At 42.5% G+C, this 13,207-nt stretch overlaps 1 protein-coding gene across 9 annotated transcripts in view; it reads right to left on the reverse strand.

The window, feature by feature from the left end:
* Nucleotides 1-12,485, reverse strand: part of mef2d (myocyte enhancer factor 2d) — a 102,988-nt gene extending 90,503 nt beyond the window's left edge. For all 9 annotated transcript variants that reach the window (XM_069719899.1, XM_069719897.1, XM_069719902.1 and 6 more), the window contains exon 1: nt 12,243-12,485. The gene's annotated coding sequence lies outside the window, so the exon portion shown is untranslated. The remainder of the gene's footprint in view (nt 1-12,242) is intronic.
* Nucleotides 12,486-13,207: the final 722 nt, after the last annotated feature.

Below are 13,207 nucleotides of genomic sequence, written 5' to 3' on the forward strand. Positions count from 1 at the left end.
GTACGTTTTAGGTCTGTTCATTTGGTTTATTACTTTTCCATTCTTTTTTTGTTTCAACTCCAAGACTATTGAGAATATCAGACACTTTTGAATAAAAGGCCGTGTTGCTGAAGGTTGTCAGAAGCTGAACTAAATGGATTCAAATTGAATGTAAGTGGATTTTGAAACTACGGCCCTGTCAAGGTCAAGCCCGGCTTGGTTTTGTGCAGCGCCGCAACCCCCGAGAGTGCTGCGACTCGTCGCTCAAGCTCCTGTTATTAAAGGTTAATCCCGCAAATTGTGTTGGGTTTAAGTTGCATTTAACCTACATAGACGCCGCGCCGCGCCGCGTCGCGTCTCGATCCAGGACCGCTGGCCTCCGTTCCCACCACAAACCAGACACATTGTCCATTTGGCTAGCTTTGCATCGGGTGGCCTCTTTGGTCGGTAAAGAGTATATTAAAAGAAGGAAAAATACAACTTAATCTGGATCAAGTGCCGCACGCGAAAGCGGACCGACTGCGAAAGGGAGCAGCGCCAGATCCCAAAACATGACAGACACCCGGAGATGAAATGTAATGAGAGGGACAGATTCCTGCAGATTCCAAAATCCCCGATCAAAATAAAATGTTACGTGGATTCTGTGTTTTCTTTTGCTCATCTGTTTCCACCTGGTAGTCAAAACGAGGTCAGCACAGATTTCCATTTTGGCTCCAAAACTGGTTTTTCCAGCAATTTCTTCCGAGGCGGACCGGATATATTTAGCGCCTTGAACAAGGTATTTTTAGCAAAAACCAACAACTGAGGGATTTACCACTCTGGGTTTTATTTTTTTGTTTTTTTCTCATTTCTGTTTAACTTTTACATAACAGGTCTTCATAGAATGATTCTAAGTAACACAGAGAACAGACCATGTGAACTCACTAATCTATTGATATTATTACACATGCAAGTCATCACTGAAAAGCAGACCAGTGTATTTTTTTTCAGGGCTGGTGAGCAGGTGGACCTTCGGCATCGAGCCGAATCCCGCGACCTTTCAGATTACGAGACGGTGTCTTTAAAGTCCAGGCCACCCTGCTGCCCTACTTCCCCAGAATCCATCATCCGGGAAGAGGAATTCTCTGCTGCTATCTGTGTGTGTGGGAGATGAAGGGAAAGTGTGGTGAACCACAGGAGGGCTGATTATAAGTCAGGTTGAGGTGACAGTCAACGGAGAGAGAGAGAGAGAGAGAATTTAGGCAAACAGGGATTTGGTACTTTCTCTTTAAGTTCAGAGCCAGCGTGCGACACTCGCCTTGAAAGCCGAGACCGGCAGCCGGCGCTCGCCCGGAGAGCCACGACATATCAGGTTGTTTTCATACCAACATAACATCCTAATGTTTCGCATCATATTTCGCTGATCGGACCGAATAAATAAGGATAGAGAGACAGTTTACGAAATGTTCTACTGACTCTCTCCACTTCGATGGGCAACGGTCACAGGAACTTAGGAGACCCAACCGATTCAAACGTCTGCGTTTTTACAAAATCAGGCAAACCAGATTGATAATGTATTAATTCAACTTCATAATTCAATCATAGGAAGAGCTCAAACTCAAGAATCGAAATACAACGTCACCACAAATGCTTGGCTGTCCTCATCCAAAGCTTAACACATTTGTAAGGGAGGTGGGAGTCGCATCTCAGCAGTGTTTTGGTGCCGAGTGCAAAGCTTCTAGAGCGGACTATCAAAAACTATCTTCTACCAAAAGCCTGATTTCCTGATCCTTTTTATTGATTCTATGAATTAATCATAATTTTGCCAGTTTTGTTATAATTAAATCAGGGCTAGGCAAAACATTCCATCGTAACCTTTTAGAATATTGTAATTCCAATGGTGCGAGAGACCACTAGACTTCTGCCCCTCCTCTTGGCTTCGTCTTCAGGTCTTTGGAAATCTAGCCAGCGATGGAGACTTTAGTTTACCGGTCGCGGGTCATTTTGGAGAGAGGGCGTTCCTATAGGCTGGAGAAAAAGTTGCCATTCCAGCATTGGCACCGGCTGCCATAAACTGCAAAGCAACCCAAGGAAGAAAGACAAGAGTTATCAGGTCTAAAAAGAGAGCGTGACTAAACACGTATCAATATCAGCTCTGTTTTAGAGAAAACAACATGACGATTGAAGTTTGAGTACACGGCCGTGCTCACCTGGTGGGAGTGGCTTAGCACAGAAAGGGGAGGAGTTAGAGCTGCAGGTGGAAGTTCATGGCTGATTTTGTTAAAACAATATCTAATCTCAAAAATACAGCTTTTATTAAATAAGAAAAGGGGGTTTTGTCCATCTCACTACTATGACGCCGGCTTGATGAGTTGTTGAATCACTAGTGTCAAAAAATATTATCTCAACAACCTGGCTGCCTGCATGTGAAGGAATCGGAAGACATATCGCGGCGGTGTCGGGGCTTCTGTTTCATTCATAGGTACTTCTTGGACTTTCCCGATTCCCTGAAAAAAGTTTCAGTTTTCCTGGATACGTTCTTCTGATCGCAAACGACTACTACTTCCGTTACCTACGGCACAAAGTGACCGAGGGCTGCTCATGTTAAGTTAAGCCACCACCCGGATGACATATCTGGCTTTTAACTTTCAGGTGAGTTTTGGAAAAACAAGAGCACACCAGGTCTTTTAGAAGGAAATTGCATCTATGTGTGATTGACGATGACAGTTTTGCATTCGAAATTAGAACTTTAAAAGTTTCATTCCAACAGGGAAAATGGTCGCCGCTGAGTAGATGAGAAGAAGGGAAAAAAAAAAAAAAAAGCCTGCTGACATGAAAGTGAAGCACATTTTAGGATTCTTTTAAATCTGAGTCATCTTAAAAGTCCCGCTTATAAAATAGGGATGTATTTGAAGATTGAATCATCTGTGTTTGTTAAATATTGAATGCCCATTTTAACATGGCGAAAGTGCTCCAAATGGCTACATGCGGACGTGTTTGACATTTCATTGACCCCCTCAGACAGTGATACAACAGCATCTAAGAATTCAGTCAAAGAAAGATAAATTGCAGTATGTTGCAGCACCGAAAACCCAAGGAGGCTTCGCTAATGATCATCTTAAATAATTAGGATTTAAGTGGCTTTAATAATATCAAATGGTGGTTCCTGCTATCACAACGTAAACACACCAGAGGCCGTCTGATGATTCCCTTTCCGACGCCGGCTGGCTGTTATTTAAATAAACCAACAGTAACACTCTCAGGAGAGGGACAATACTCTTGAACACATCCCTCCTTACAGATAAATGTGATCTGTTTGCACAAAAGGCTTTTAAAATTTTATAATTAATTTGCTCAAAAGCTCTCGGCGAAGACGGATATGATGAAAAACTGAATTTCAAGTGGTAATTTGCGAGACTGCTTTTTAATTTTTTTTTTGTCTCGGTCCTTGTTGCACTCACTGTTGTGTTGTTCTGCACTTCCAGAGATCACCTGTCAGTCAAAAAGTGTGGGTGGGAATGAAGTCTCCTCCTTGTTGGATTTTCTTTTGATGAAGCTGCGGTTTCTGTAATTGGTGCACTTTCGCTTTGCCTCTTCAACCACAGAGTCTATGCTACCTGCAGATCTTTTTTCTGTTCGTGTCAGACAAACCAGGAAGATAAAACACATCACTTCTTTGCAGAGAAGTTTTCCGAAGTGAAAAAAACACACACACAAAAAAAAAAAAAAACATCTGCAGGCTGAATGTTTTGAACCGCACAGAAGAACAGACGTGATGACAAAATTAATATTACAAAAAAACCTATTGATGTTGAAATCAACATACTCACAAGAAGATAAAAAAAAATTAGTTCAAATATCTAATTCATAATATATTCATCTCATTAAAAAGCAGTAGCTACAATTAAAAAAAAAAAACAACAACACGATTTTAGATCACAAGTGTTATTTAAGGATTGTGGTGCTTTCAGTGTCGTCTCTGTCTGGTTCTAACAAACCCTAATGAATAATATTATTGAACTTTGTCCAGCTGAATGGTGACTGATGCTGGAACAATTACATAATGAATATAATTTGTCATTAAAAACACTGGCCTGTCACACTTATTAAATAGTCTTCTGATCACAATTATTAGAGCTCACCGCCGTTATTTTGCATAACTGTGAGGATAGTTTCCATTCAACAGAAATATTTCCATGTCATTTTCCGGGTTTGACTGGCGCTCTTTTAATGACATCATCTCGTTGCGACCCCTTTCTCCTGCTGTAGCTTATAGCTCATCGTACATTGTTTATTTTGGTTAATGGTGCCTGTCATTGTCAATAATTTCTTTGTATATTTCAGTATTTGGGTTTGTAGATACAAGTTATTCATGTCATATCTGCCCTGTGCATTTTTTGTTTACAAAGCCTAAATAACAAACAGAAATGGATTTTATTTTTTTTTATTCATAAGTTCAACGCCAATCAATGGCTTTACTTTTTCATAAGGTGTATTATTAAACTATGACTAGGATTTTACTATAATAGTGGCATAAAGTGAATATATCTGGTTCCAGATCTGCAGTATTTTCCTCTATTCTATGTCATTTTTTATGAAATATTTCAGATTTTGGAGGGTACCTTAAACAAAGACATTTGAAGACATAACATCGGATACTGCGATGGCCATTTTCTGCAGTTTTACCGACCAAATAATCAGTTGCTCCTCATGAGAATTGTGTGATAAGTTTCACTATTGCGCGGCATCACAACAAAACAGAGGTTTATTTCCAAGAAAATCTCACAGATCACACTAATTTGTTCGTTTCTCTGATAAGTCTAACACCAGTGCGAGGAATAACATAACACCTGTAAAAAAAAAAAAAAAAAAAAACGTGGATAACACCTGTAAAGGTTCCACATTAGCTGAAAATTTGATTCGCCAGATCTTCGCACAAATCACCCAACGAGCCTGCCGACTGTCCAGCAGCAGCTGAGGAGCTCACCCAGACTGCAGGCTGCCCAACACAAACACAGCTAAACTAACAACAAACCGCCATCAAGCTGTTTGAAGCAGACTCCATCCTGCACCACCACAATCAACACTGCACTCCATGCCTCAGAAGAAAAAAAAAAAAAAAAAATCACTCCACTCATCAAGCTGCCACTTCACAGAAAACACACACACACTTCAGCTTTTCCTCAGGGTGGGGCTCGCATCAACTCCCTGCCCTCCGGACAGAAGCCCCCCCTCCACCCCCCTCGGCCCCTTCTTCTTCCCTCCTCTCTATCTGCTCATTACCTTAATTGATGTTTAACCCGTAGATCAGCAGCTGATGATGGCTCAATTAAGAGCTTGCTGGAGGACAGGGATTAGTCCTGTGTAAGTAAGGCAGTTTGTTGCCTTGCGGCCACAGCTTCTCTTCTTCTTAAAAGACACTTGGTCGATACAGTGACACCAAATATGAAAACATATCCGACACACTCGCCATAGTTCAAGGTGCCATCTTCCGATCAAGTGCTTTTTCATTTTAAGAGACAAAAACTGCTTTTACTATCACAGACAACTACAAATGTTTTCACATTTTAGAAACTTGAATTTGAGAATTTGGGATATTTTTTTTGCTTAAACATGACGTTGTTAATCAGAATTCGCTTGCCTAATCCTTTCATCTACAAGCCATTTCGAGTCTGAACAAATTTCACTACGATGCAAATATAAGACTTGGTAAGAATATCGGGTTTTTTTTTATTCATTGCTTTGCAGAATTTTTCTTTTTTTTCTTTTAATACTTATATTTTTTAATCCCGAGACAGGCTGAATCTTAACATTATACGGACCAATCTCTACATATTCAGTGGTTGATTTGACCTCTGAAGCGCTATGATTTGGTGTTTTTAGGAAGGTGAGATTGATGATGTTCAAAACTCTGTAAGACCAAATGACTTCACTGAGACCTGCGATAATATGAGCTTCCAAGATATGTGATACACCAAGAGGGAACATCCCCAAACCCAAAGGGTGCTTCATCAGAGCGATGTATCAGTTTACTGGCATGCCGCGTTGGATATAGTCATGTATTACAGCAGGGTGATATGCTTTGAACGCCGAGCACATGAAAAATGGACCGAAAGCTAATCATACCCTGGACAGATGCTCAGATTTTTTTTTTTTTTTTCCCCTTCAAGTGTTCCCAGCTGGTGGGAAAATAAAAGCTGGTAAATTACAGTGGAGCGCAGAGCAGAGCAGTTTCATACTTTGCCAGAAATCCCAGAATCAGATGTATGTTCGACTCTCCCCGATTTCTCACACAGCCAGCAGTTCCAACCAGGGACAACACTTTATTAAAAGTTAAATGGTGTTAACAATGCTTCTTTTATCTGGTGGAACACTAAGTTTCCTTCTAATAATCAGCAACATTTGCTCCAGTTAAGACACTGCGTTGTAGCTAAAAAATAATTACATTAATTCATTACTATTATTTATTCTTTTGAGGTTGCCTTGTTGATTAATTTACTGAAGGGTCTCTAAAATGTCTAAATGTCTACTGCATGTACTCACAGCACCTGTTGTTATTTAAAAAAAATAAAAGGATATTATATAATAAGAAATACAGAAAAGCTGCAAAACACTGAAGCAACAATTGTTTACTATCTTTTATCTGATAAATGTCTATTTGTCAAGCTTTCTTAACCTTGGAAATAGGAGTTTGACAAAAAGTCCCTTGTCCAGGGCTTTTAGCCACATGTTGTGGTCTTCATCAGCAGTCAGTTTGCTCAGCCTCCAGGAAAACGGATTTATTTTGTTGAGCCATCAATCAAGTGATAATTGTTGTCAATTAATTTTCCATTGCCGTATTAATAGAACAGTTGGCTAATTGTTTCGGCACTACTGAAATCCAAACAAGCTATATAAACACGTTTGATCTTTTGCTGTCAGTTCATATTAACAACTGATTAATCAACAGCGGCAGCAGTAGTAGCAGTATGTTGACACTGAATGTTAAATGCACCCACGTTCCCAGTTAAACTGTTTTACTACATTTTTGCTGTCGAACGTGAGCGACGGCGAACCGAAAGTCACGTCAGTCCGTTCGACGAGCCTCTCTTTGCTTTGTAAATTAAACTGGAGAAAAAAAAATAAAAAAAATCCAAAAATGAATCAAATCCAAAACCGTGGCACACTGAACTTTTCCACTCCGGCTCAGGCCAAAGAAAACAAACAGTAGGTGCGATCAGCAGCACCAGGAGAGGCAAATCTCGCCCGGTCTGGTTCCTCCACCCTGCGTGGTGCTTCTCCGGCTGCAAGCACACGAGAGAGGCCATTTTGAAATCACAGTAGGGGGAGAGTGGTTTGTTGAGGTGAGGCTCACTGCTGCTACTTCGCACATTAAGTGGCTCATGGTCTCCTCTTTGTACAAAAACACCTTTGGCTTTAAGTTCCATTAACAGAGAGGGAGTGAGGACATTTCTTTCCTCTTTCAGTGTGCCGGGGTAAAGCGTTGCCCGGCAAAGATTGAATCATAGCCATAATAGCAGAAGGCACAGGCCTGCTGTGCGGCTGAGTTCTTCCTGTTCTCCTCGCTCAGCGTGGGAAGAGCCGTGGACAAAATCTGCCCTGGAATCGGCACACAAAGGAGGCCGTGAAAGCAACACGACCAGAGCAGGTAGTAATTGCTCCTTTCTGCCGAAATGCTCTGTCCGTTTTGAAAAGGAGCACGGCTCGCGGTGCGAGGCTTTCAGTTTGACAGCGGTAAAAAGGGCCACGCTTGTCTAACCCGGCTCACAAGAAAGGTTTCTCTGCCGTCGTGGGACGGGAGCACGGGTCAGCTGCAGGCGGACACGCGGGAAAACGCTGACGCCGTTCGACTGTACGAGGCTGGGGCTGAGTTGAAAAGGTAAACAGACAAATCAATGAGGTGGCAGGTGACTCGTCCTCCACAACACGGCAGCAGCAGCTCGCCTCTATTCGACGCCGACCGGCTCCTCTTCCGTCCAGTTTTCTCGGGAGTTGAAATGTGAAACGAGCTTCTTTTTTTTTTTTTTTTGAAGTTCCGCAGCACGCTGATGTAATTTTCTGCTCTCGCTAGCTAATGTGGCCTCGGCTTCAGCGATGATTAAAGCCCATCAATACTCGGTCTGGCCAGCAAACAAATTGATTAATGAAAATTAGACCTCAGTTAGTGGACGGCAAAGTCCTGGGTTTCACTGTGAAAGTCTGGAGGGTCTTGACTAATGGGGAGCTCTGGCAATTCTGTCAGGGAATGAATATACCGCTGCTCACTTGCTCTTTAGATTCATTCAATATACCAACGCCAGTAGGTGGCATTTAATAGCATTCCATCATATCTAGGCCTCCAACTAACGATTACTTCTATTTACAATCAATCTGTTGATCATTCTAATTCTACTCATTTCTTCCTTTCTTTTAATCTGTTTCCAAGAGCTTTTGTCCCATAATTCATACATATCTTGAAGCTAAAACAACAAGACTCAAAAGATCACCATTTAAAGAACTTAGTTGACGAGGAATCCTTAAAGTGCCCAGAAAAGAATAGAAATTTGAACATCTGAAATATGGGTAAACCATCTGCTGAGGAAGATCATCCGCTACGATGAAAAGCTCCGGGGCAGCTTCTGATTTTTACCGAGATTGCTGTGAGATTGCTGTTTACAAGGTCAACAATGACCTGCATTAACTTCTCGACTGAGATTTATTAGTAATTGGTCTCATAAATAAAGATTGTTTTTTTTTTTTTACCAATGAAAAAAACACTCCCTGACAGAACCTAAACCCACCAACGTAACAATAAAAAAAAATAAAAAATCTAAATCAGTGCGTGATATATGACTCACTTACAGCTGAAAAAGGTAAACACACAAATCAAAGTCGACTCAGTGAAAATGAATGAGCTACCAGGTTGATCAAGCAAAACTGTCAAACATTTGCTTGTTCCAGCCTTTCCTATGACAGGGTTGGCAGCTTTTCAGTGTTGTATAGAAGGGTAAATTTAGAAGATAAAATCTTAATATGGGTTTTCAACTGCTAGACAGACAAAAAAAAAAAAAAAAAAAAAGGTATTCAATGACATCACACTGAGCTATGTTTGGCATAATTCACAATTTTCTGATGTTTAGACAAAAAAAAAAAAAAAAGAGATCAATTGACTGAACGGGGAAAACAATCACTAATGCGGCATCATAAACACTGGCGCTATTACAGATGTGACACATCCAAGAAAACCCACTGAGACCTCAAACAGAACTTTTATAAGCTGCTACACATACATGACCACACGTGCAGTTCAGCGTTTAGACTCTGACAGACACTGACGATATCTGTAATGTCTGGAGAGCGCGACGGCTGACTGCCTGTGTTTGCAATTCAGCAGGAAGCTGCACCAGGAGAGAATGATTGTACTTCCTCAAATTAGCAGAAGCGAGGATGGAGGGAGGGGTGAGTGGGTGGGCGGGCGGGTGGGGTTTTTTTTGTGTTTTTTTTTTTCCCCCACAGTGTTTTGACTGTAGCCAACAGAGCACGCGATGGACCACATGGCTGAGCTTCGGCAAAAGGAAAACCAATATCCAATCCCGTCTCTTCGGAACAACTCTGGCCGTGAATTCGGATAGTTGTTCAGCGAAATTAATTTCAAGATGACTTTCACGAGGAAAAACTGTCTCCTTAAGTTTTGTCCTGGCGTGGAGCTTTAGTCTGTCCATAAGAACGCGGCGCGCAGCTTCGCCTGCAGTCACGGTTCTCAGGGACACAAAAGCCCATTACTAGAGCTGAGCCTATAAGTTATCTGGAGCTTAAGCCCCTTTTTCACTGAACGAGTCCAGTTACAATATTTTGTTCAATTTATGGATTGTGTTCCTGTGCGAGTACATGAGTGAAGTGGGAGAGTCCTCCGGAGATTTACGGACTCTGCTGCATGAACGTAATGCAAAGAGAGGTATCACATTGCACACCTAAGTGCGCCATCAGCGTTTTCTGCCATCCCTCTATTGCACAAAGAATACAACCGTGGAATCTGAATGAGATGACGACGATGATGACGACGACGGTCATACGAGGTCTTTAATAACGCCAGCATTTAGGTCACAATAGAGGAGAGTCAGCATGGTCACGTCTTAAAAGTCTCACATGGAAAAACAAGATAAGATAAGTGCGATTGGATGATGTGTGTGTGAGCAGGAGGTTGTCAACGTTCTCGCGAGCTTTGACATCAGAGCGGGGTTTTTTTCCGTTTGTCAGCCGAACCCTGGATGGTGCTCACACCTCAGAACAAAAGGGGGGGGGGGGGGATGACATAAACCTTGATTTTTCTGTTTCCCCCCCAAGTATTATTTTTTTGGGCCATTTGAGCCCTTTCTGAGAAAGGAGGGAAATAACGTGCAACAACAGAGGGCCCAAACTGTGGATGGTTCTACCTGCAGGTCTTCTTCTGTTTGGTCGGATTTGAACTGTAAAAAGCTGCACAGGGGAAACTTGAAAACGCTTCAAACACCAGCAAAACTTTCAAACACGTACCAGCTTTAAGATGTTGAGCTTTAGACCAAAAGGTAAAGCAGGGGGATGACGGAAAGATCTGACGTTGGCAAGGCCTGTTTTCTGGACGAAGTTCTGACTCCGTCCTGGAAACTGATTTCACTTGAGAGCCCTAATTCTTCGCTTCCTGTGGTGCGACCTCACTTTTTGATTCAGGTAAAACAGGTTTATCTGAACATAATCTTTATCAGTAATTCTTCAGTGAATATGAAAGATTATGTTTCGGATTTGTGGCTCTGATCTGATGCCACTTGAAATGAGGAATTCAGTTGCAAATGTGCAGGACATGTTTTTAAGTTTGGTTACATGTCGTGGATTAAAATCGGACAAGTATTTCCGGTTTAACGTCCATCGCATCAGTCGGTTCACCCGTGCACCTGTCTTATCGGGACAAACATTCTTCTTATCCTGAGCTTCTAAAGGCTCACAAAGAACAGCTAATCTGCTCTCCTCTGACTGGTGGGACGCTCACCAGCACTGCTCAGCACCCTTATCTGGACTGTCTCCCGTGGGATCCTGTGACACCTTTTTGGCAACCTGGACTTTACCTGCAGGCGTTGTTGAGACACTCATCTGCCCGTGTCGCAGCTCATCCCTCTACTGCACTAGATAATGATGTAATAGATAACAGTTCCTGCACTGCCTCCTGACATGCGAGACTTCTCTCTAGAGACACATTCTCATTGTCTTCCTGCCCTCTAATCCCAGTCACCTGCCTCTCCGAGATGCTGCCAAACCGATGCTGGAGGTGGGGGAGGGGGGGGGGGGGGGACCTCAGCAGAAAGGGGCATTTCTTATCCCGAAGAAAACTCAAAGCCGAGTTGACAGGAGCTTTATTTGGGTTTATTGATGCCATCATTACAGGCTGCTTCCACGAGCAAAATGGTTTCCGGGTTTGAGGAGGAAATTAGAAGTTTGATGGCACTCTCTCCCGGGAGAGAAGCAATTACGCACAGCAATGAGGGCACAATTGTCGGAAATGGGCTCATGAAAGAGACATAAAATAATTCAACAGACACAATAGCTTAGAGGATATGAAGAAAAGCATCCAATGTGGTTCTGATAAAGAAACACAATTTCACCAATGACTACAGTTTTCCTGAGGCAAAAAGCAGTGGTCTTCTCTCTTCTTTTTTTTTTTTTTTTATCTGCCCACTTTCTCTGCACCGCAAACCCGTCATTTACCGCGTAAACGAAATTGATGGTGCGATAAAAGTTGCCAATAAACTAAATGTGCTTTTTTTTTTTTTTTTTTTTTTCCTGAGATGAAATCCATTTGCAGAAATGAAGAGAAATCACGTCAAAACCCGGCTGACACTTGTCGTAAATCGTTTCTGACAGCTCCTAATGGGAGTGTTATTACTGTTGCGCACAACCCTCAAAACCCTCAAACCCACCGGCTTGCGCGAGATGTTATTTATTGAAGGCGCGAGCTCGGACCGTAACGCTGATGTTTAACTTAGCAAACTACGTAAAGCGCCCGGTCTTCTTGATACGAAACACGAACCGGGACTTGGGGAGGATTTACGGCGGGCGCCGTGCACAACCTCCTCGGGAGTTTAACGCCGAACCACAACACGGTGCCACTTATCAACTCCTGAGACCGAACGTGCGAAACAGCTCAAGAACAACACGGCGTGCGGACAACGCAGTTTGACAGAACTGCCCCCAAAACACAGGAAGAGGCAGAAAGAAAAAAAAAAAATGTGGCAAACGGTGAAATGCGGACACAAGCTGCTTGAAGAGTGACTTACCCGAGCAGTGGATCCACATCTGTTTGATGAGACGGGGAGGTTCAATCGTCACACTTTGTTGCGTTCAAAACGCAGATACAGACGGTTTTCACGAAGGCGAACTGTAACTCTCCGCCGAGCGCGGTGGGCTACCAATTAAAGTAATTCTTCCTACTTGATGTACAATGTAACTATTTAGTTATGGCAAATGGTGCCTAATCTATCCTGAGTGGCATTGCTTCGAGATTGACAGGAGCACGACCAATGGACTCCCGCCGTACGCGGTGCTTCGACCAATCAGATTGTCAGCGCGGAGTTGGAGGACGGCGAGCTGCGAAGTAGGAAGGGCTGATGGCGACATCATGTGTTAAGAGTTTATATCCCTCCGCTTGTCATGTTTTGAGAGCAGCGACTCCACTTTCGATGCAAATCTATTCAGCACGGTTGCTGTATAATTTTTTTTTTTTTTTTTTTTTTCGAGCCCAATCTCCTAATAAGAGCACTTCGCTCAATCATTTCCGGGTAAAATATATATATATATATATATATATAAATACACGTCCCACATTTTAAATGACTAAATGTCATCTTCTTGACTTATAGCGAACATATAGAAGTTGTACATTTGCCCTGCACAGTAGATGAGGACACAACAGTGTCTCAGTTTGGTATCCCTGGCCAGTAATTAGCCCCAACTACTGGGCTACGTCGTTCTTCGTTTTTTGTTTCCAGATGCTTCGTGTTTTTAAATAAGTAATACAGCGTAAATATTTAATTGGCCGAGTGGTCATAGTTGTACTTTCACTGGATGTCAAGGGAGTCGGGATGTGCGAGTATCCGCCGCCCTACTTTATCTTGTATCTGTGTATGGCGGAGGAACACGATGTTTACAGTCGAGAGGTGTGGAGGGGTGGAGATAGTGACGTTACAGTGACATATACAGTCAGTGTGCCGCGCGTGGCAGAACCGCCGAGTAGCAACACCTG

This window comes from Brachyistius frenatus, unplaced genomic scaffold (genome assembly GCF_029030835.1).
Source record: "Brachyistius frenatus isolate BFR_SWC_R1_liver_20210118 unplaced genomic scaffold, ASM2903083v1 Contig_227, whole genome shotgun sequence".
Taxonomy (NCBI): domain Eukaryota; kingdom Metazoa; phylum Chordata; class Actinopteri; family Embiotocidae; genus Brachyistius; species Brachyistius frenatus.